The following is a 23,519-nucleotide window of genomic DNA, read 5'->3' as shown; positions in this document are numbered from 1 at the left end:
AACGTTTAAAAAATTAAAAAAAAAAAAGAATCATAAGTCAAAAATGCATGTAATACATCTAACCTACTGAACATCATAAATTAGCCTTGCCTATCTAAAACGTGCTCAGAATACTTACACTAGCCTGTAGTTGGGCAAAAATCATCTCACGCAAAGTCTATTTTATAATAAAAGTGTTGGATATCTCATGTAATTTATTGGATGCTGTCCTGAAAGTGACAAACAGAATGCTTGTATGAATACAGATGACTGTATGGGTGCAGAATTGTCTCCGGTGTATCGGTTGTTCACCTCTGTGATCGTCTGGTTGACTGGGAACTTCAGCTCTCTGCCACTGCCCAGCATCATGAGAGGATCGTACCACATACTGCTAGCCTAAGGAGAGATCAAACTTCAAATTATAGTTTCTACTGAATGCATATCGCCTTCACACCATTATAAAGTCAAAAAATAGTAAGCCAAATCATTATTAAGTCAGGCATCATCTGTATTCATATTTCAAGATTTTTTTAGTGAATGAAGTAAAAAAAAGTAGTATCTATTTCAGATTTTATACATGGCCTACCAAAGCAAAAAGAGATAGCAAAAAAATTAGTTCACAATATTGGCTCTCCCTTTGCTCGTCAGTCAAGTTTTCACTACATCCCTACTTATACTTTTCACTACATCCCTACCTATGCCTTGCAGATGAGATGTCCTACATTCTTTGTCTCAGATGCTGTTGGTACCCTCTCAAGGTCCCCATTGCCATCTTCCAGCCACCGGAGGTGTTGGCTGCCAATGGCCCACTTCTGCCCCTGGAATGGGGATGTGAATTGTGAATTACCTCAACCAGAAGTGTCTGAAAAGTGATGCGTTGCCTGCCCCACAAGACTCCAGGGCCCTTGTTTTTGGGCAAAACCATCTATTGGTGGTGCAGTTTGTACTTCAAAGTTCTCTGTGGGATCAGGTTGAGACTTCACTTTTCCAGAACCCACATCTTGGTCTGTCCTCTTTCTCACCCCTTACAGATTTCCACCAATAAAGTATTCACATAAGAGTCCCATATCAGGCTCAGATTTTAGAGAATGGGACCAAAGTTATTCCTTTAACCAAAAATTAAGGACTGGAGTTGGAAGGGAGGCCACTCAATTACCTCAGTCAATGTGTGTAGCAAATCTTCAGGATTTGAATCATTTGGGTTTGCTGCTTAATTGTCTCTCATGACGCAGCTCAAATACTGTTTCCATACCTCCAAAGCTATCCGAGGCATAATTAGTCAGTTCCTTCTCTTTGTTTATATGGAAATTATATCTCTTGCATTATACATTAGTTTGTGGTATCCTTTTGTGTCTTCTTGACTGTGAACTAACTTTTCAAAGGAAAAGGATCTATTTGCTAGATTTCAAACTTCTCTAAGGAAGAGACTTTTTTTTTAGTTGGTCTACCTTTTATTAAAACCATGCTCTGACAATCATAGATAATGTAAGTAATAAAGCATTTCCCCACCATCAGGGAAGTGCACACCCACCCACCCACACCATTCTTAGTATGCTACTGCTTGTAGGTTTTAGCATCCAGGTTAATTTCTCAAGAAAGTCATCCATGATCCTTTAGACCAGTTCCTCCATCATGATCCTCAGGCAGAGATTATTTTAAATTTATTTTGTTCACTAATAAATCCCAAATGTCTAGAAAACTGCCTGGCAAATATTTATATGTATATTCATATTCATATTCATACGAATTTATTACTTTCATGAATCAATTCATTTATTTTTTTTAATTTTTTTTTTACACTTATGTATTTTTGAGAGACAGAGTGAGACAAAGTGAGAGTAGGGGAGGGGCAGAGAGAGATGGAGACACAGGATTAGAAGCAGGCTCCAGGCTCTAATCTGTCAGCACAGAGCCCGACGCGGGGCTCAAACCCACAGACCATGAGATCATGACCTGAGCCAAAGTCGGATGCTCAACCGACTGAGCCACCCAGGCTCCCCTCAATTCATTTATATTAACCCCAACTCCTAGTATCATGCTTATCACAAGATGAGCATTTGGTATTTTTAAGGGAAAGAAAGTATGGAAAAATGGAAAATCCCAAAAATGCTTTGTGACATGTAGATAAAACCTTAATTTTAAACCCCAAGCAGAAAAACTTGTAATGATGAATGGTGAACTTGTAATGATGTTCTGAATTTCAAAATGTTGGATAATAAAAAGGAACCGAAACATTATTCTGGCTCAGAGCCATGGAAAGCATTATGCCATCACCCTCCTTTTTTTTTTTTCTTTTTTTTTTTCTTTTGGCTGATTTGAATTTTATGTCTATCTTCTAAGTTTATAACAAATTACTCAGATTAAAAAAACAAATGTAAAAAATAGATATTTACTAAAAGCATAACTATTTTTAGATGGCCTAGAGTAATGAATAAGAAAGCTGGTTCTAGGGTCAGACTATTTGCATTTAAATTCTATCTCTGACACTTACCATGACTTTGAGTGAGTTACTTAACTTCCTACTGCTTCATTTTCCTTATCTGTAATTGATGGCAGTATTGTTACTCACCTTATGGAGTGGTTATAAGATTTAAGTATGTTAATTATTTAAGATATTTAATACTGAATGGTATATTTCAGTAAGTGCTCAATAAGTGTTGGCTATAGTATTAGTGACTGAATTGGAACTAATACTGGCTTAATGTTTACTATGTGTCAAGCATTGTATTAAGGAGTTTCAGATAAAGGCATTCAATATGCATCTTCCTTGTTTTTCTATTTCTCCATCAGTGGAAATAATAATAATATCTATCTCATAGATTTGTAAAGAGCATTAAATGAGAGGAAACAAAACCTAACTCCCTGCCACTACCTTGCTTGCCTGTGTATCTAATAAATGATACATTCATGCTTATCCAATCTTAATGCACAGCCCTCCCTTTTTTTTTTTTTCAATATCCCAAGAAAGGGAGAGAGAAAAACCTGTGACTTATTTAGTTTTTTGCTTATAAAATGGAAAAAAAAAAAAAATCATTCTTTGAAAAAGGCTTTGAAGTCAAAGGCCAAAGTCCAGAAATGACATCAGCAAAGATGATAACTGGCCAAACTTAAGGGGCATGATTCTATGATGTAGGATGCAAAAATCAAGGCTGCTAAACAGTAATATTTCAAAAGGCAGGAGCTTCTCTGCTATTGCCTCTACTTAAGAACAGAACAATCTCCTCTATTTTATACCCAAAGAATAGCAGCCTATTGGTTTCAAAAGGAAATAACTTTATCTTCGTCCTTTATCTTTGGTCATTTGATTCCATAAATGTTGTAGCAAAAATGTACCACACTGAATGAACAAGAACTAAGTCACCCCCATCCCAGATGTGTAGTAAATCTTGCATCCAATAGGCAAGTTACAGAGGGGATGGCAATTCTCCAGGCATAAGACATCATATCTGGGGCGCCTGCGTAGCTCATTTGGTTGAGCACTGGACTCTTGATTTCAGCTCAGGTCAAGATCTTTCAGTCATGGAATCAAGCCCCATGTTGGGTTCCATGCTGACAGTGCAGAGCCTGCTTGGGATTTTCTCTTTCCCTCTTTCTTTTCCCTTTCCCCCTCTCCTCTCTCTCTCTCTCTCTCTCAACATATAAATACACTTAAAAAAAAGGAATTATTTCCAATTTTAAGAAAAATTTCCTTATTTGATAATCACCAAATCCAAGACTTGAAAGAGACCTAAGACTTCCCATCCCTTAACCTTAAGGAAAACAAGTAGATACACTGAAAATTTTAACTTCATTATGAGAAAGATCTTTTCATTTCCAAGTAGACTTGCTGTCATCTGGGGACAGGGCTTGTGTTGGGGGAGAAGTCCTTGGAGCTGTGTCAAGGACTGCTCTGATGGCTTATTTTTCTTACCTGTGCACAACACTCTCTCATTTCTGGGCCTCCTGAAGAAAGGAATTCCAACAGACTTTGAAGGATAGTATAAAGATGGAGTAAGAAGGACTGTTCTCTTTTAAAAATTCCAGGCAAAGAAATACCATACTTTTTGGAATCTTGTTAATATTGTTAAGTTAGCATTCCCCACCCCCAAAATTTGCCTATAGTTTCTCCTGCTGTATTTTGGAGGAAGTTAATAATTTTCAAAAAAAAAAAAAAACCCAAAAAACAAAATCAGACCTTAGGTATTTGATATTAATTAATGAGGTCTGTATTTAGGAGATGGGAAAAATTAAACAGGCTTGTTATGTTTGTTGCTCATTTTTCATTGAGACTACTTTTTAGCTTTCCTTTATTGTAATTTTCCAATTTCATTCAAACAGGCTGCTTAGGCATTATACCAGCCTTTTCCTTAGGTGTTTCTATTGTAGTCACCCTAGGTCCCATTTAATGATCAATGTCTCTCAGACCTTAAGAAATCTAAAGAACAATCTTCTAAGCTATACTGGTTTTCATTTAAAAATTCAGCTAATCAGAGTGCCTGGGTGGCTCAATGGGTTAAATGTCTGACTTTGGCTCAGGTAGTGATCTCATGGTTTGTGAGGTTGAGCCCTCCATCAGGTTTCTGCTGTAGGCTTAGAGCCCGCTTCACATCCTGTTTCCCTTTCTCTGTCCATCCATCTCTCTCACTCTCTCTCAAAAATAAGTAAACATTCAAAAGAAAAAAAAAAGAAAGAAAAAATTTCAACTAATCATCAGTAATGTTTTAATACAGAGTCAGTTAATATGCTTATTACATATTTTCAACATTTGTCTTTAAAGCCAAAAACAGGGGCGCCTGGGTGGCTTAGTCAGTTAAGCATCTGACTTTGGCTCAGGTCATGATCTCACAGTTCACAGGCTCAAGCCCTGAGTCAGGATCTGTGCTGACAGCTCAGAGCATAGAACCTGCTTCAGATTCCGTGTCTCCTTCTCTTCCTGCCCCTCCCCCACTTGTGCTCTGTCTCTCTCTTTCTCTCAAAAATAAATAAACATTAAAAAAAATTTTTTTAAAAAGGCAAAAACAGATCCTGGGTTGTCAAATCCCAAGATCTGATATTTGAGTAAATGATTTGATTATCTGACCCCAGGATTAAAATACAGAAACCCAAATTAGACATAACTGTAACTGTATAAGAGTCACTCCAATAATGACTATGGCTGCCTAAAAATGTTTCCTACTTGTGAATATCTATTGTTTCGGTAACATTCAGATTTTTAAATAAAAGCACTACACTTATGAATCATGTTCAGCTTGTGCCTTGCCATGACTCGTTATGATGTGTTTGGGTGGTACTTGACTATTATTTATCTTTGTTGTTTAATTTTTCCCTTATGGCTATATCTATACAGCACAAAGAAAACTAAAGATGTGGCAGTTGTCTTGCTAATTTTATCAATGCAAATGGATAAAACACATGAGTCAGGACAAAAATACAAAATTTGTATATATGGTCATAGAGTTGGCTTATGACTATAAAAATACAGCATAGTGGAAGCTGAAGGAGGTCTTAGAAATGATCAGATCTCAGCCCCTCATTCCTTCCCACAAAAACTGAGGATGGAGAGTCTCCATGACTTGCCCAAAGTCACAACAGATAATTCAGATCCTCCTGGGGCACCTGGGTGGCTCAGACGGTTGAATGCCTGACTCTTGATTTTGGCTCAGATCATGATCCCACAGTGGAAATGGAGCCAAGCGCCATGAGATCAATCCCTGTATTGGTCTCTGCTCTGACAGTGTGGAGCCTGCTTGGGATTCTTTCTCCCTCCCTCTCTCTCTGCCCCTCCTCTGCTAGTGCTCTAAATAAATAAATAAATAAATAAATAAATAAATAAATAAACTTAAAAAAAAAAAAAAGAATTCAGAGCCTCCCACAATACCATAATACCTCCCATAGCCTTTGGGGATGAGTGGATTCTACTGCTTGATTTTAACTTGCATCTCTCTCCAGTGGTCCTAAGTGTACTGCATAAGTCTCTTTCCCTCATCCTTTCCCCCTTTACTCTCTCTAACCTCCCTCCTCCACTCCTTCCCTCCCCCATTCCTTCTTTCCTTTGTGAAATGAAAGGTAAACCTAACATAATTTTGCTTTAAGGGCTACCAGAAGTACTTTTAGATACTCTGGATGTTTTCAGAACCAGGCTATGGATTATTGTTGCATCAAACTTCAATATATTGTACACATTGTGAGGGGTGAAGCAGAAATTCTACGCAGACAGGGGGAAAATGAGGACCTCTAAAATTAGTAACTTGGGTTGAAAAGTTATCATCAACTAGGGTAGGCTTCATAAACTAAATGACTAGCTACCAGATAATGAAAGTCCAGAATTGCTAAAGTTACTACAAGTGCTGTCATATCTAGGAATCTGTAAAAGACCATTACTATGTCCTGAAGAAGAGAGAATGAAAATGCATGCCAGTTCCCCATTGACCACCTCCTTCACTTCCCAATGGAAGCAGAGTGTTAACAAGCCAACTGAGAAGGTTTAACTCAATTTTGAAATTAATTTTAAAAATATTATTGTAATAAGAAAGTCCTACAAAAGATGTTTGTGTTATATGCTTGCATGTGGATAAATAAATGCAATCCCCATCTCTTACCGGGACAATTCATTTTGCACTCATTGTGTGTTTTGGCTTCCTGGAGCCTGTCACATTATGGCACTGCCTTTGAATGAAAAAATTGCTTTAAAAATCAATAGCACTCACTGGAACACAACCAGAACTGTATCGAAAAAGTAGTATTTGTATTTGTACTGATTATTCTCTTTAGTCAAAGAGCTGAAAGTTCTTTACTTAGTGGCAAAGAATGTAATAGCTTTGGCTCTTGAGGACATTGGGACAATAAGCAATTAAAGAATAAAGATTCACAGTGAGTCTGAAGCTTGCCTGGGATAGAACTATAGAATCATATATGTTCTGCCTGTCGTATAATACTCCCACTTGAAAGATCATCCCACTGAAGGCTTTCTCTCTTTTCTCCACCCAGTGTCATTCTCTAATAAAGTCATTTTTCAAGGCACATTTTCTGTCTAAAATCTACATTCTACTATCTTCCTTCTTTCAAACCCCTATTTATTTGAAAATAATCAAACTATATACATACAGAAACCTTCGAGTAGAAAGGGGTTTTGGAGACCCTCCAGCAATGCCTCACCTTATATACTGGATTCCCCTAGAACACTCCTAGCAGATGGACAGCCTGTTTCAATGGGCCATTCCAATTTTAACAGTAACTTATTCTTAATATTTAGTTAAAATCTATCTCCTCTAAGCTTTCATGGAGCTTTTTCTAGAATAACATGGAACAAAATATATCCTAAATATATATTTTTTTGTACAAGAAATCCCTAAACACAAAGATAACAGACTCTTTCTTCAAGAAGTTTACAAATCTGTTCTTTTCTTCTTCAAACTGCATGAAAAGCTAAATTGTAGCTATGCTATCGTTTCTTCACCTCATCTTTTATTTCTCTATAAGCTGACTTTAACTGTTATTTTTCTAACAGTATTCTCCTCAAATTCACCAAAAAAGAAAAAAATCCAAATGGTAAGGCCTTTTATCATTTACCATTGTTCTTGATCTTTTTTTGACAACTTCTTTTGACAGTATTGAGCTTTATGCTCCAGAATACAGTGTCAGTTAAGGAATTTCCCCAATCTTTTGTTTTCTGAAGTCTCTGCACCTTTTTTGTGCTCCAGAAAACGTCTTACTGCAAAACACTCTTCACATGATTCGCTATCCACTCTTTCTCATGATTCCCAGACTTGTGGGTGATTCCTTGTTTACCTGTAACAAGGCCAAACCTGGTTCTTTCCCCACTTTGCCTGCACCTGTTGACAAAGCCAGACACAGACCCTCATATTTCCCATTCTTTGTCTCATAATTGAGTAGCTGAGATTACAATTGTTCATCCCTTTGAAACAAGCTAGACATGGAGATAAACAAATCCTGTTCAGATAACTGACTACACTTCCTCCTCTGACTACACAACAACCCTGGTTGTAAGTCACCCCGCATATAGCTTGACCATTCTTCCCCATAAATCTAAAGGAAACCCCCCCTACCAAGACACCATAATCTTGGGAGCTGGGGGTCTCTATTGCAATAGCTTGAATAAAATAATCTCTTTAATTGTTGGTGCATTTTTGTTTCTTAAAATATTCCTTCTTTCCTAGTTTTAATGGAAACTATGTTCTGGATTTATTTCTGCTGTTTCCCAGATTTTCTCTTGCCATTATGGGTCTAGTTTTTATTCCCTGTCCCCTAACATGACTGTAATCCAAGACTCAATTCTACATTTTTTGTAGACCCTGCAACAGAAAATGCATTCTCTCTAATGACTTCAATCCTGACCTCATAACCAGGTAACCACCCTATCTATATCATCACTGTCTTATTGTTAATACTTATACATTATTGTAAGCATATTACTTTCTTTATCACAAAACTTTAATGACTCCTGCCCTCATACACATTAAATTCCAATTTCTACAGCCAAATATTTCTCTATATCCTTGACTCTACTCCTGGCTCCAATCTTATATCTCAATCTCTACTGGACATCATACAATCACTACCACTACAAATATAACCAGGTTGGCCTTATCATTCCTTAAAATCCTCTCTCTCCAAATATACAGATATAAATAATCTGTTGATTATTCTTTCTCAGCAACACATCTCTCTGAGACCATGAAATGGAAAGAAAAAATTGTATTGATTCTCTTGTTGAAATATGTGCCAAACTCAAAGGGAATAGAGGCTAGCCATACTACTACTGCCTTGGCATGGATCCAGTAGTAAGCAATGAAAGGGAGTATAAGTAGGTAAGAATAACACAGTATGTAGACTAAATGGTTAAGGGCAATAGTCAGTAGAAGGTCAACAACAGGAGTAGTCAACAAGTGTTGGAGGCCAGTATAGATAGACCATGGACATTTGGGGAAGTTTATTAGCCAGAAACAGGCCCTCCAATCATACATCCAAGAACAAGATTCTCATCTCTAACAGAATGAATGAGAATAAGGCAGAGACTTAGTCTCAGGAAACCAGTGTACAAATGAGATGAATGAGACAGGGACCTAGGTAAAGCAAACGAAGCAGAAGTCTAGTTAGTGGCACTGTTCCTAAGTAGGAGATCAATTATTGGTGTTTGGGCAAACTTGACTTGATGCCGAGCTAATTGTGTATAGTGCTCTTTAAATTTACCTAGCCTAGGAATGAGAACAACATCGATTCCAGAATCATACCGCAACAAATTCTCTGACATCATGGAGTTTAAAGTAGGGGACATGACTTTCCTCATGTTTTAATGAGAATGTACTAAAATCACATTTTCTTTTTTTTGTCATAGTCTCACTATAATTTTGCTTAGACATGTTTGATGTTTGCACTCTGTCTGACCCACATGTCTTTGCCATCACTACTGACTCAGGTTACAAAATTTCCAAAGAGGCTTTTAAACTCATCCAGGGGCCTAGGCCATCATGTCTCATGTTGAGACCAAAAGCAAGAAAATATTAGGGATAGGAAAAATAAATTAGGAGTTAATTTTGTTTTTTAAGTTAGATTTTTATGAGACCTTAGAAGAATTGGTGAACTCATGGAGATGTAGCAATAATTTGGGGATAAAGATAGCATTGAAAATATTCAGAAGATATGGGAGAAAATGAAAAAAAAAGATTTTTAACTCAATTTTACTATAAATTGTAATATATAAATTCTATGAATTATCAACACTTCCAGCCAAGGACTACCAGGAACACACCTGCAGTTGAACAAAGTTGGATTTATTGACATGTTGCTCCTAGAGAGAACATAGCCATGTGGCATTGCAGTAAGACAGGGTTAGAAAAGACTTATCTGGGCCTGTGCTAGTCAATTTGGAGTAGGATTCAAGGAATCAGAGCTTTGGTCTGAATTGAATGCTTACATGACACAGGGGTCATTTTATGACTGGTCATCTCAACAAACATTATCTAGGAGGAAGAAGGAATGAGGTAAGTATCGGCACTCACATTAGCCAGGCTGGGGAAATATCTGGCCATTTTATGACTTAGATAATGCCCACAATTAATGTGCATTCAGACACAATTATGGTGGTCTTGTCTTGAGCCACCACACAAAGTCTGATATTGGTGTTCTATAAAATTGATTATGTCAGCAAGAGAATACCAAGGCCCACCTGTGAGTGCCAGGCCAGCACCTGATTGTCAGGAGCTGGTTTCTCTTTCTAAGAAGAAATAAGGGAGATTAAATTTGACATTTCCAGATCTGATGTGTAGCTGTTAAGGCCCTTCCTTGTATTTGCCTGTATCCCACTCCATCCATCTGGTAATACTTAGGGACGTATGATTCCCTCAAGAATCAGAGAAAGAGAAATAACATTGATTGTCCAGAAACAGTGAAAGATTCTACCTCGGTCCAGTGCCATCAGCTGATGCTGATCCTGAAATGCTTTTACTGGCTCTTAAAGATGCTTATGGCTCCCAGTGGACTAATGGCACTGTTTTCTAAATTAAAATATTTTAACTATATAAAATCCTTGGTGAGGAAGAAAGAAGAGTCAGATCAGGATCTGTCACCTCAGTGTTCTCTCACATCACTGATATGATAAGACAGCAAGTTTGGCTTTACCACCCTCTCTCTCTTCTCCTCCTTCCTTTAATGGCCTGTCAAGAGGAACTTCCATCCTGTGTTGGCATTAATGCCTGCTGTAAATACAGAAGAAATGGGAGGAAAGAGGAGGAGGGAAGAGAGGGGTGTGTATGATAGAAGCTACATTTGCAGCTCAATTGCAAGGCATCTCTCAGTGTCTAGACACCAGCTGCCTAGTATCCATGGAAACCCACTAACTTTGGCTGATGGGCTGAGGAGTAACAGCTCTCAGGAGATCCAGTGAGAACATGGTGGTGGGAGTGGAAGAAGGAAGGTGGGAGTAATGGCAGAGAGTGAGAGTAATATCAGAGAAAGCAAGAGCAAACAAAACTCTCTTTGAGAAAGGGTGGCATTAACCTTGTTACCGTTTTTCTCATGTGCATTCCACACATGGCGACAAGTAGAAATCTGCCATACCCAGCAGGTGTCAGGACACAGGTTGCTAAAGATGAATAGCTGAGCTGGAATGATTATATTCCCATCAATCTCCTGCCATGCCAAAGTACTTCCTCAGTAAACTAAAGCTTTCCACAGTAAACAGACATGATCAACAATTGTCAGTGGAAGTCTCAGGCGTAGGAAATTCCAATCCCCAAGACTAGATGCCGCTTTTATAAGCACTCAGCAATGAAGATTGATCACAGCTCTTTATACCTGAACTGTCCTCCTTTTTTGCTGCCCCATTTTGCCTTGTTATACGCAAGGGTTGGGCTGCTGTTCAAATAAAGAAGGATCTTGAAGGAATGAGTAAGAAATGAAGAGCTACCAGTCTGGGACAAAATCATCAATCATACAAATATATTTTGTTCTTTTCTTCATAAACAGATTCCTATCATCAGAGGTTTCCAATCCATAGATTTTAAAGCTTTGCAGTTGTATGCTATAATACTGGTCCCATCTACCACACATTCCTTTTGGATTGGGATTCTTAGGCAGCAATATCCCCAACAAGTCTCATCACCTAATTTTTTCCCAGTGCCACCCTCTACCCACATGTCTCCACTTCACTTCCTTGACTGAGCGCCACCACATACAAACATACCCCTGGGGACCTCCAGGCTTTTTGCTAGTACAGAACAGTCCTTTCTCACCAAAGTTCATCGAGACTATACAGACTCGATTTTCTTGTCTCCCAGGGTTTTCCTTTACTCAGGCATCCTTACCCACTATAGTTAGAATCTAATATAAGACCTGCTGGTTTTAGTAGAGTTATCAGGTCACAATACTGTTTTCCAATTTTGCAAAGATAATAGATGTTATGAGAATTAATCCTTGTCACTTTAATCAAAACTAATAGAGATGCCTAAACTATATACATATATACATATACAAGATACAGTCTGCAGGTTTTTATGCAGTGGTTATTCTGGAGAAATGCTCCCAAGTGAAAAAGAAATGCCCCATTCATTATCATATTGAGCTGTAATCAACATTAGGCAAATTCAACATACTCGGAAAAGGGCCACTAAGAGGTAAATGCTTACTTAACTATAATTTATGACAAGTAGAACATTTTAATCCACCAGGGACTCTTTATTAGACATAAAAGCTTCCCTGGATTTGATTGGATGATGTCCTATGAGAAAAGGCAGCTCACTCCTAAGCAAAGGTGTGTTTTTGTCATCTATTTCCAGTCAGGGAAGAATTTCCAATGGTTTTGAATTGCTAAAATGGTTCTCTGCTTTTAGAGATGTACTTTGCATGGGGAGATAAAACCAGTTTATTCCCTGTGACCTGTGCACCATGTAGGCAGTGACAGAAGCAGTGAGACTAGGACTTGGGGCTGGTCCTCTGCTACCTCTAGCATAGCCCAGTTACAGTCGCTGTCCAGCTGCCAAGATCTTCTGGTCAATAGGAGGGATGACATCGCACGTCAGAACTATTTGAGCCACCAAAGAACTTTTAGGAACAAAGGAAGATGGGGGAGCATCTGCCCAGGTGGCAGAGAAAAAGTTTCTTTAGTGGCAATAAGGAGTGAACCAACTGAATAAGAGAGTGATTTGGGGTCACCTTTGTTACCTATGCACTGACCATCGGGATTACTCAGCTACTCTTTCCTACTAAGTAGGTATCTTCTTCCTCACTTGTTGAATTAAGCACACCTATTGAGCACTCACAACCTGCTCCAGTTGCTGGAGATACAGTAGTATACAAAACAATAATGAGACAAACAATCCCCCCCCCCAATGGAGCTTATATTATACTACAAATAAATAAGTTAAATGTATAGCGTGTCAGGTGGCAGTGATAGGCAATAAAGAGGGTAAAAAGAATACAGTATGCTGGGATGAGGCTGAGGTGACAATATCAAACAAGGAAAGTCTCTCTGAGGAGGTGACATGTTAACAGAAGCCAAGGAAAGTTAGGGAGTGAACTATATGAGCGTCTAGAGGAGGGAGATTTCCAGGCAGAGGGAACAGGAGGTGCACCCATCCCCTAGCTATGGGCACATGTAGCTGCTGGAGATGTGGCAAGGGCATTAGTATTGCTAGAATAGAGGAAGAAAGGGAGAGTAAAAGAACAGGAAATCCGAGCAGTGACCTAAGGGGATGTTAATTGTCAAGGGCTTTGAGGCCATTTTAAGATAGTGGGCTTTTGTTGAAGCCAGATTTGTGTTAGGGAAATTGAGATGGGCTCAGTTTCTAGACATATTCTGAACGTGGAGCCAAGAAGATTTGGTGGCAGATTTAATGTCATAAAAAAAAAAATAAATCAGGGATAATTCCAAGATACGTGGTCTGAGCCTCAGGAAAAGATGGGCCTGCCATTTCCTGAGATGGGGAAGACTTGAGAAAGAGTAGGTTCAGGGAGAAAAGGCAAGGGTTTGGTTTTCAGAAATGTTTAGTTTGGGGTGTCTATTAGATATACAAGTTGAGATGTAGAGTAAGCGATTACCTGGAGTGGGGACAGAGGTCTGGGCTGCAGATGGAACACTGGGATTTATTAGATTATAGACAATATTTACAGCCATGAACCAGGAGAGATGACCAAAGGACTAAATGTGAATGGAGAAGAGGAGGTCCAAGACTGAGCTGTGGAGTACTCCAACATTTAGAAGCCAGGGGACGAAGAAGGAAGGCAAAGGAAACTGGAAGGGAATAGACAACGTGTTAGGAGAAAAATCGGGAAGAGGTAATATGCTGGAAGAGAAATAACAAATGAAGTACTTACTTCAAAGAGTAGAGAGTGATCAACTACCAAATGCTTTTGGTAGGCCAAAGAAGGTGAGGCCTTAGAATTCACCACTGGATTTTAGCAAAGTAGAGGTCATTCGTGACTTTGGTAAAAGTTGTTTCAGTGGAGGGTGGGAGGGTAGGTGTGGTTGTTGTGCACTCAAGAGAGATTAAGAAGAAATTTGTAGACAGTCAGTATAGATAACTCTGGTTAAGAATACAGACTCAAGGGATAAACAGCCCTTGGTAACTACTGCTTCCCAACCATTCTGTGCCTTGATTTCTCTGTCTATAAAATGGGGATACGGTACCTACCTCATAGGGTTGCTGTAAAGTGTATGAGACATATAAAATGCATAGATGATGTACTATGTATTAATTAAAATAGTCTTTATCGTCACTTCTTACAATTCTCAGTAAGATAGGGTCCTTGTTCTATCATCAGTTCTGGAACCTAAAATAATAAAAATTGTTGTTTGAGCAGCTATGAGGGAAACTCTGCTAACCTTGATCTACTTATAGTGCTTTATGACAGATTTGGATCAAACTACCTCAAGGTAGTTTGGATCAAACATACCTCAAGGAAATGTCATATTTCATATGTGTCACATATTTTATATGTGTCATACACATAGTGTAACGTTTTGGTGCAATAAAAACAGTTTAATAAAATACACAGTGATCCAGAATGTTTAATGAGTTTGAGCTTTTCCAAGCACTACTACTCTTTAACTTTGAAAGATCCCCAAATATTTTTTTTCTGATCACATTAGGCTTCAGTGGTGATTCTCATAAAGTACTTCTAAATATATAAAACTCAAAAGTGTTAAGGCATTGATATGTCTATGCTACAAAAACAGCTCATCTGGTATTCTGTCAAATAGACATCTTTATCAACTAAGACTTCTGCATTACAATAAAAATTGACATTTGTATAATGATCCTGAAGCATTTTATGACTATAATTACTACACTTCTAATGTTGTGTGTATTTTATTATGTCCCAAACCTTTCCCAATTGAAAATCCAATTACGACTCAGATGGCAATTATTAATCAAAACATTTGATTAATCAGAATGTTCCATTCCCCAATCACAATGGAGAACACAGAATTTACTATAAACGTGTTGTTCCTTTTCTATCTTGAGGACACCCAAGTTTAACAATAAGGGGAAAATAAAAGTAATTATATAGAGAAAGCAGAAATGAGACCCTGATGTATTAACACTCACTAGCCATGTGTCTGAGATGAGATGTTTAAATTCTCTTCCTAAAAAGGGACAGTGATACCGCTCATCAGAGGGTCACAGCAGACAGTCTGGTACAAAACACATAAATGTTATCTACACTGTTATTGCTATCACTATTATTGTTGCTATCGCAGTTGTTCTTTGGTGAGGGCCTAATAAGCGAGCATCAGACCAAAGATTGAGTAATTCAGAGCTACCAAATATGCATTCGAAGCAAATACACATTGGCTTCACATGCTAATTAAGGCTTGTATTAATATTAGAAAAATAAAGTCACCATTGAGGAAGCCTCAATTAATTATAGGAGCTCAATAAACATACGGGGCATATGATATATTCACATGGATTTACTCCAGATGGATGGCTTTCGGGGTGGGGCTGGAAAAAAAACTGTCTCCACTTTGATTTCTGGGCTGCCTGCAGCAGCAGCCTCGGCCACTCAAGGCGTCAGGGATGCTCACACAGCCTCCTGAATGACTGCACCCCCCCCAAGTGACAGGGGGACAAATGGCTGCTGTCTCACCACACATCTCCCCTTCCTATCGCCTCCACCCTCCCGCCAGCCCACCAGGCACGTGCCAGCAATGAGCTGCCTGCCTCACTGAGATCCTCAGCTCCATTAATAAGCCCTGCAAGGCTGATAATTGGGGATTTGTGGAGCCTGCAGTCTTTCAATAGCCAGGTTGTTATGGAAACCGGAGGCAGGCCTCCATGTCCCTGCTATTGATCCTAAATAAAATAAAATAAAAGTGGAGGGTTAGAAGTGATCATTTCATTCCACTCCCCCCATCGTGTTATTTTAGAAGTTCACCTCCAATTTGCACACATGAGAATTCACAACTCTTCTCTCTTTTGCTTCCCTTCTCAGCACTTCCCCACCCCTTTCTTAATTACAACTGAATGTGTTTTCACCTCTAGCGAAAAATCAGCTGAGCAGGGTACTACAGGAACACCAGAGTAGACACTCTAAATTTAATTTAACACCATGGCATTAATTCTAATTATTTGAGCCAAGAAATCAGTGATGAATATCAATGTGCTTTACCCACCGTTAAAAAAACAAACAAAACAAAACAAAACAAAACAAAAACACAACAATTGAACAGGATAAAAAAAAATGGCCTCAGAGTCTCTCACTGGCCTCTCAGGAGGTATTGTTCTGTAGCAAGATGGCCACCACCCACAATGAGTCATGGTATTGTGTGCAATGAAAGGAGAGTCCAGCTCTCAAACTGTCAAGGAAAAGGGGACAGTTTTCTTGGACTTTTAAAAATTAGCTGACAACCTCCTTACAATAAAAATCCGATTACTGTTTTTGGTTAATGAATTCAGGCATGATCCCAGAGCATACCTGACTGGGATGGCTGTAAGGAACACTAAATGGGTCCAGCCGGGAGGCTGCCTTGGGCTCAGAATCAGAGACTAAGTCTCTACACTGCAAAGACCAGGACACCATTGTTTCCTGCTGAACTTCCCATCTCTGCCCAGCAGAGGGCACCAGTGTAATTCCGTTCCCAGACTTGGAGCCTGGGTGGAATGCTAAGTCAGGAGTTCCTCTCCAGGAAGAAATGACTCCGGGCAAGTGACAGCAATGCTGTCAGTAGGGTGGGTACAACCTATTGTGACTGGGTCCTACTTTTAAGCTGTCCTGAATTAATTTTTATTTTTCAGTCCTTCTGAAATGATTAAACACTCAGACTAAATACTGTTCATTTAACCTGCTTTAAGGAATAAACTAAAATTATTACTAGTCTTTGAAGTGAATTAGTAAGTGTAGATTGTGCTTTGTGTAGATGCTCTTGTAGAGAAACATCAGGGTCATTCTTGGTGAAAAATAATAATAGTAAGACGGAACCTTCAACCACCCTCTATGCACCCTCCATTCATTTGCACTGTCAAGTCCTTTGAGCACTTTAAGGTTTTTTAATAAGCAGGTCCAGCATATCCACCTTCCCCACATGGACACAAACTACTAGGGACAATATCCTCACCAATACTCCATAGTGACGTTCATTTCTTTCCTTTGGACCCTACTCACCAATCTGACCTCTGAATTCCTTCTCTTCAATTACAGACTGCAGCTTGCAGGCAGACACATTGCTCTTTACTGATCCTTACCTTTTTTTTTCAATCAGACTGTAACTTTCTTTGACAGCAACTATTCCCTTTATACACTTATATCCCCCATTGTGCCTAGTGCAGTATGGAAATTATACATACTAAAAATAAAAATTAATTGAATGACAGGGAAATTCAATTGTTGGGACATCTGTGTTTATAGCCTCTATTCTGATACTCATTGTGTGACCGTGGGCAGACCATGCAACCTGAATCCCTTAGCATGTTTCATCTTTCATTAAAACACACATCTACACAACCTCTCCTGAAGATTGTTTGAGTACAGTGGATCTTAATGTTTTTGTGTGATGGTCCCAGCTGAGTATCTGATGAAAGACAAGGACACAAGAATGTCATCCATATATACACTTAATATAACATGTTGCAAATGATTTCAGGGGATTAAAAGACCCTCATGAAGCCCACTCATTTGCCAGGTCTAGGCGATTTTTTAAGTTTCCTTTTAGGTCTAAGAATTATTATAAGACTGAAATCCAAGATGTCACAGTTTATAGCTGGTATCTACCTAGAAAGAGTGTATTAGCGATTTCCCTTAAGGGACCCCAACAGTTTCTATTGAATCCCTAGATCACAGTTTCTAAGGGACCAATTACATAGAGCCTAAATTAATCCTAACATCACTACCTGTGGCCTTGGCTGACTTCCAGGCTCAATCATTACTGATAATGTAAGGACTCAGTAATCTTGCTGAGCTAAAAGGTAGACCAAATAGAATAGTCTCTGACTCCCAGAAGAGACTGCAAATCATTATGTGTCTCTCTTGCTGGCCATAAAACATGTCCTATTTGCCCATTAATTTCCTTTATAAAATCGGAAATGTAATGCCATGGGAAAAAAAAGTTTCCTGATAGCTTTAGCTGAAAGCAAACGATGGTGACTTTCCATTAGGTACTTACTATGTGTTCAATAAAATACCATAATAGGCACTTTACATGTGATCTATTTAATGTTAACAACCACAAAGTTCAGCAATGAGGGTATTATATTATTTTGGAGCTGACAAAACTGATACTGAGCTAGTGGCATAAAGCGAGTTAGAGACTGGGCCTTTCATTCAAGTCCAATTCTAACACCTGTGATTTTCCCTTGCACTGCCAAGTCTCTAAGGAAGAGAGTTGGCTAAATTCATGGCTGTTGCAATTGTCTGTCTACTGTTGCAGTATCTATGAAGCAGTACACTTTTTTGTAGTACTTTATACTCTGAGATAATTTATTTCGGGTTGCCAAAAAAAAAAAAAAAAGATTTTATTTTCTGGATGAAAGAATCTCTTCCACTATTTTACCTATGGACAGATGACAGACAATCCTTGCTTCTATTTGAAGATCTGCCCAGGGGATGTCCCTATGGGGAGAGGGGAGCATGAGAACGATTTATTTCAGATTATCAGAAGAGAGGGAAGGCAAAGCGATGTTCACTGAGGACTTACACTCTACCAGGTTCTTTAAATATGTTACATTACCAAATCCTCACAACAATGGTTTGAGGGTAGCATTATCTCCATCTTATGAATGAATAGACTGGGGGTTAAACAAATCATGAAAGCCACATTGTGAGAAACCTGGAAATGAACCCAGGACTCAATACTGTTTGCCTATGGGGCATTCTACATAAAAAAATTTTCAGAAATATGCCTTGGAAACCATAATGGGTCAGTATGAAAGTAGCCATCCATTTAAACTTGCGGAGTAATGAAGCTCTCAACTCCTCTTTCCTTCTGCTGCCTGGCAGCAAGCGGAGGCAGTGTTTCTTGGTGGCGGAGCCTGCACTGGCTGGGGACTGACTCTGCCGTAGAAGGGCTCTAACAATAGTGAGCCCAGGCTGGGTGGGGGCGGGTTCTCCTTGGGGAGCTGGCCCCATCTGCCACTTAGATCTGCTCAGAGACAGAAAATCCATTTGCTAAGAAGCTCTTTAGGCCTGTTATTTGTGACATCGGAATAGAGAGAGCTAGAGATGGAAGACACCTTCAAAACCATATCCTTTTATCAGAGAGGAGGGTAAATGTGGCCTGCCTATTCAGCAAACATGTTCCGTCCATTGCTACAGGACCCCCATCTCTTGTGCCTTAGCTCAGTGCCCTTCCTCTGCTCTTCTCTGCCCCTCAAGTCCTGCATCTACCATGCTTCAAACTTTCCTCTTTCTCTTTTCCACCTTCTCTTCTTCCTCTAGTTCCTTTCTTATTCTTTCTGGTCCCCTGATACTTCCATTTCTGGTCCTCATTGACTTTTCTTATTCTTTTCTCCTCTCCTATTTTCTAGCCTCTCCTATTCTTCCCTTCTGCCTCTTCTTTCTTCTTTGTTCCATGAAGGATTGTCACCCACACCTCATCTGGTTTTTCTGGGGCCCAAACTTCTTCTCATACTTGAATCAATTTCCCTTCTGAGCCAAACACCCTCATCCAGATGCAAACTGCTTGGGTGACTGGCTGATATTCAGAAATAGGTCATCAAAAGGAGGTTCCTGATTTATAAAGCCTAAACAAGTCGGCCTATAGGCAATACAACTGGACTCTTGCCTTAAAAATTCTTAACTTTTATTGTGGGTCTTCAAATTTGAAAACTGAAATAATTCTTTCTCTTTCGCAAGCTGTTTACAAAGAGAAATCTCTCCATAGGTGAAATTTGTCTTATTCGTTCATCAGTGATGTCCATCAAGGGCTATCTATGTGCCAGGCTCCATCCTGAGTACTGGGACTACAGTGTTGAAAAATGCCAAGTCCCTGCTTTCAAGGAATAGGAAGTCTAGAGAGAGTTAAATAACTCATTTTAGATAGATAAATACATCTTATTAGGCACTGAAAGTGATATGGAAAAAACAAATTGGGTAATGTGGTAGAATTGATGGGGCTGGCCAGGGTGGTGCTGCTCTGGTCAAATGGTCAGGGAAGTCTTCTCTGAGCAAGGGTTATCCAAATGGAGACTTAAGTGCTAAGAGACAGCTAGGGAAGATCAAAGGAGAAAGCAAGTGCAAAGTCCCTGACATAGGAACAAGAAGTGTGTCCTAGAGACATTAAAAATGTAGTGTGGCTAAAGAAGAGTGAAGAAGGGCAGAGTAGAAAGACATCAGATCAGTGAAATAAGCGGAAGTCAAATCATACGGGGCCTTGTAGGCCATGGTAATCCTTTAGATTTCATTCTAAAGGTACACACTGGAAGGCTTTCTATAGGGTATTTATATGGATAGGTATACATTTGTAGCTTTGTACGAGTGGTTTTCAGAGTAATCTATTAGAAATTCTAAGAAGAAATCAAACCCTGAAACCCTAAACCTAAGATTATCATTCCATGATTGGATCTACTCCTTTTATCCAGGTGGGTTATTTCACATTGTGATTTTAATCATTCAGGTGACATTTAGGATGTTAATCTCTGGAGTAAAATAAGAACTGGCCTGGCTACCCATGGGTGTTTTCCATTTCAGGCATCCTTTTAGACAGAGGCACAAACAGTTATTATACACTAGGGCTGAGAAGTGGAAGAAAGAAGGGTGGCAGATTGTTTTAGAATTTTTGAGACAGACTTTGGCTTTCTAGAAATCTTTTTTTTGGTAGATATTTCAAAACTACATATATGGAGTTCCTTAAGTGGTTTCTCACCAGAGAGAATGTTTTGTTTATAAAATTATGTTATAAATTGAAGAACGAAAAAATATTACAGCATTGTTAGTCTGTCCCCTTAAATAAGATCCAGAAGTTATAGACGCAGTAATTTTACTTAGCCTTGGTTAGTAACCCTAGGTGAGTCACCTAACTTCCATTTGTGTAGAATTTGCAACGTGAGCAAATTCTTATAGAATTTGAACAATCTCAACAACTCCTATTTGAATGCAAACAATTAGAATTTGAGCAATTCCCATAATATATCTGGGAAGATCATATGTTGGTAAAATAAAGAATTCAGGCTACATATAGAGTGGATGCCTGAATGAAAAGAGGAGTTCTGATTAAAATCAACTGAGTTTGAATCATGCCAAAATTCAAAGACTTTTGAAATTGGCCCTAAGTTTAGACCAGTAATTTTCAGGTATTATTAGTTAGAATGTCAAAATTTTACCAAGATCCAGAAACCATTAGTGGAGGTAAAGGAGATTATGGAATAGTGGAGGACCCAGATCTTTGTGCCAGCCTGGCCCCGCAAAACAACCCAATTTTCAGAAACCATTTCTGAGGTGCTACTCCATGGAATTTCAGGGCTCCAAAGAACACAATTCAAAATTCACCGATTTAAGGTTTTAAAACAAGATTTTAGAAAATAAATTCTCCTTGGGTTTGCTATTTATAAGTTTTGAATGACTTCAACACTGTTTGGAATCAAAATAAAATAGGACATTGTTTAATGTACCCAACACCATGCTGAGAGGTTACTCAGACCAATTCTATCTGTGCCTAAACAATTGGACTATAATATGGGGGGTGGGAATGGGGAGAGTTATGTTGACCTTCTAAATAATACACATAATCTACTACTTAATCAATATGGCTCCAGTTATCCATACTTGTGAAGACCAGCTGCCATGAGTGAGATCAACAGTTTTGAACCTGACATCGACCATTTTGCTGGACATGTGTAGAAAGCCAGTAAGAGAGAGATTTCTTCATGTATTTTTCAAACTTACACTTCAGAGCCCGGAGGTCTATTTAGAGGGGAAGGAAAGATGCAAAGTAAAAGGAGCCCTGGGTCTCTCCAGCCATCATTTCCCCCTGCCATTGTCAACTGGCTCAGCTCTGTGTGGGGGTTTCCTACATATATATTTGAAACTCATTTGAAAAAATGATAACCTGGCTAAAAATTTTGAAAACATCTGTCTTCAATAATTACTCACTAATCTGATCCTACCTTCTATGACTTCACTGTTTCACAGAGCTTTGCCTAGAATTAAAAGCATCATGCTCACTAAAAAGGAAATAGGCAACCCTTCCTCTCCATTAAGGGCTGGAAATGTCAGCAATGATCACAACTCAATCCAAACCCTGAATTCACCTCGGAAAAGATAAAAACTTCAATTCATTAAGAGGATGCAGCTCAGATCACACTTTTGAGGGCAATATATCTATCCTTTCAGTGACAACTATTTTTCTAGCTGTATAGCAGGTACAATTCTAAACTTTACCCTTTTCCTTAACCTTTGATAAATGTACAATGCATAACAGAAATTACTGCAAATGTTAAAACTAGTTCTCAAGGCATACATGTATGTGATATATATCTATACATATATATGTGTATGTATGTATGTGTGTGTGTATATACACACACACACACACACACACACACATATATGTATATATATATATGCATACCTATATATGTTTGTGAGTGTTATAAACAGATATTTATGTGCTTCTATACTGACACACTCTCTGGGAGCTGATAACTACTGTCCCAGTATTTTAGAGTCACCAAAAGTAAAGTTTATTACATTATTAGAATATATTGATTTGGGGTATGATAGAGCTGGCTCACATTGGCTACTGAAAGTAAGCTGTTAGCATCGCTGCCCATTTGTGTGTTCAATGACAACACACTGGTAGCCTGAAATCAGCTACAATCAGGGTATTTGTACCACAGAAATTGGCAAATACTACAAATCAAGGCTTTTTGAGTTTGGGTGTTTGTTTTTGTTTTGTTTTGTTTTGTTTTGTTTTGGAGAGCCAGCTGACCAGCATATCACTGCAGATATCTGATAGAGCCGTGAATCCCGAATGATACATGTTTTGGGTTTGTTTTGTTTTGTTTGTTTGTTTTTTACACTGTTATATATATCCATGCACAATCATCAGGAAACTCAGATGGCAATGGCCAGACAGTGACTAAAATGCAGATAGGGAGAGAGTGGGAAGGAGAAAGATTATTCTTTAATACCTTAAAATATGATAAATGCTCATTCTAGCTCATATACCAAACAAATCCTATGATGGTGACTTCTGATGTGATAGACACACCCAGAGTTCCAGACTTTTGAACATGAAAACCGATTTCTTCATTTATTGTGAGGTACTCTTGCAAAAGCCTGCTTTATCAGGATGTTAGGGAAGTAGAGAGGCTTTCCCTTTAAAGAAGTTCAAAAGCAATGTGTAATCTGACAACTGCATGAACCTTGTATCCAGACGGCTCTCAGCGTAGCCCCCAAACAGTGTTACATCTTAAAGGTCTACCTTTCTGCTGGGGTGAAAAACATGCATAAATAGCAAACCAGAAAGTGACAAGATTTTGCTTCATTTTTACCCTCTGCTTTTCCTTTTTTAAAAACTGGTAAGAAAGAGGAAACTGACGTGTATTTTCTAACAGAAGCCAGGTTCTGTTCTCCACCTAGGATAGGTAAGCCCTCCATGTTCAAAGAGA

At 38.8% G+C, this 23,519-nt stretch overlaps 1 protein-coding gene across 1 annotated transcript in view; it reads right to left on the bottom strand.

Annotated features, from left to right (window-relative positions):
* Positions 1 to 23,519, bottom strand: part of GAP43 (growth associated protein 43) — a 100,326-nt gene that overhangs the window by 10,409 nt on the left and 66,398 nt on the right. The window lies entirely within an intron of this gene.

Source organism: Panthera leo, chromosome C2 (assembly GCF_018350215.1).
Source record: "Panthera leo isolate Ple1 chromosome C2, P.leo_Ple1_pat1.1, whole genome shotgun sequence".
Taxonomy (NCBI): Eukaryota; Metazoa; Chordata; class Mammalia; order Carnivora; family Felidae; genus Panthera; species Panthera leo.
Note: the sequence above shows the minus strand (reverse complement) of the source record. Positions and strands in the feature narration are given on the sequence as shown.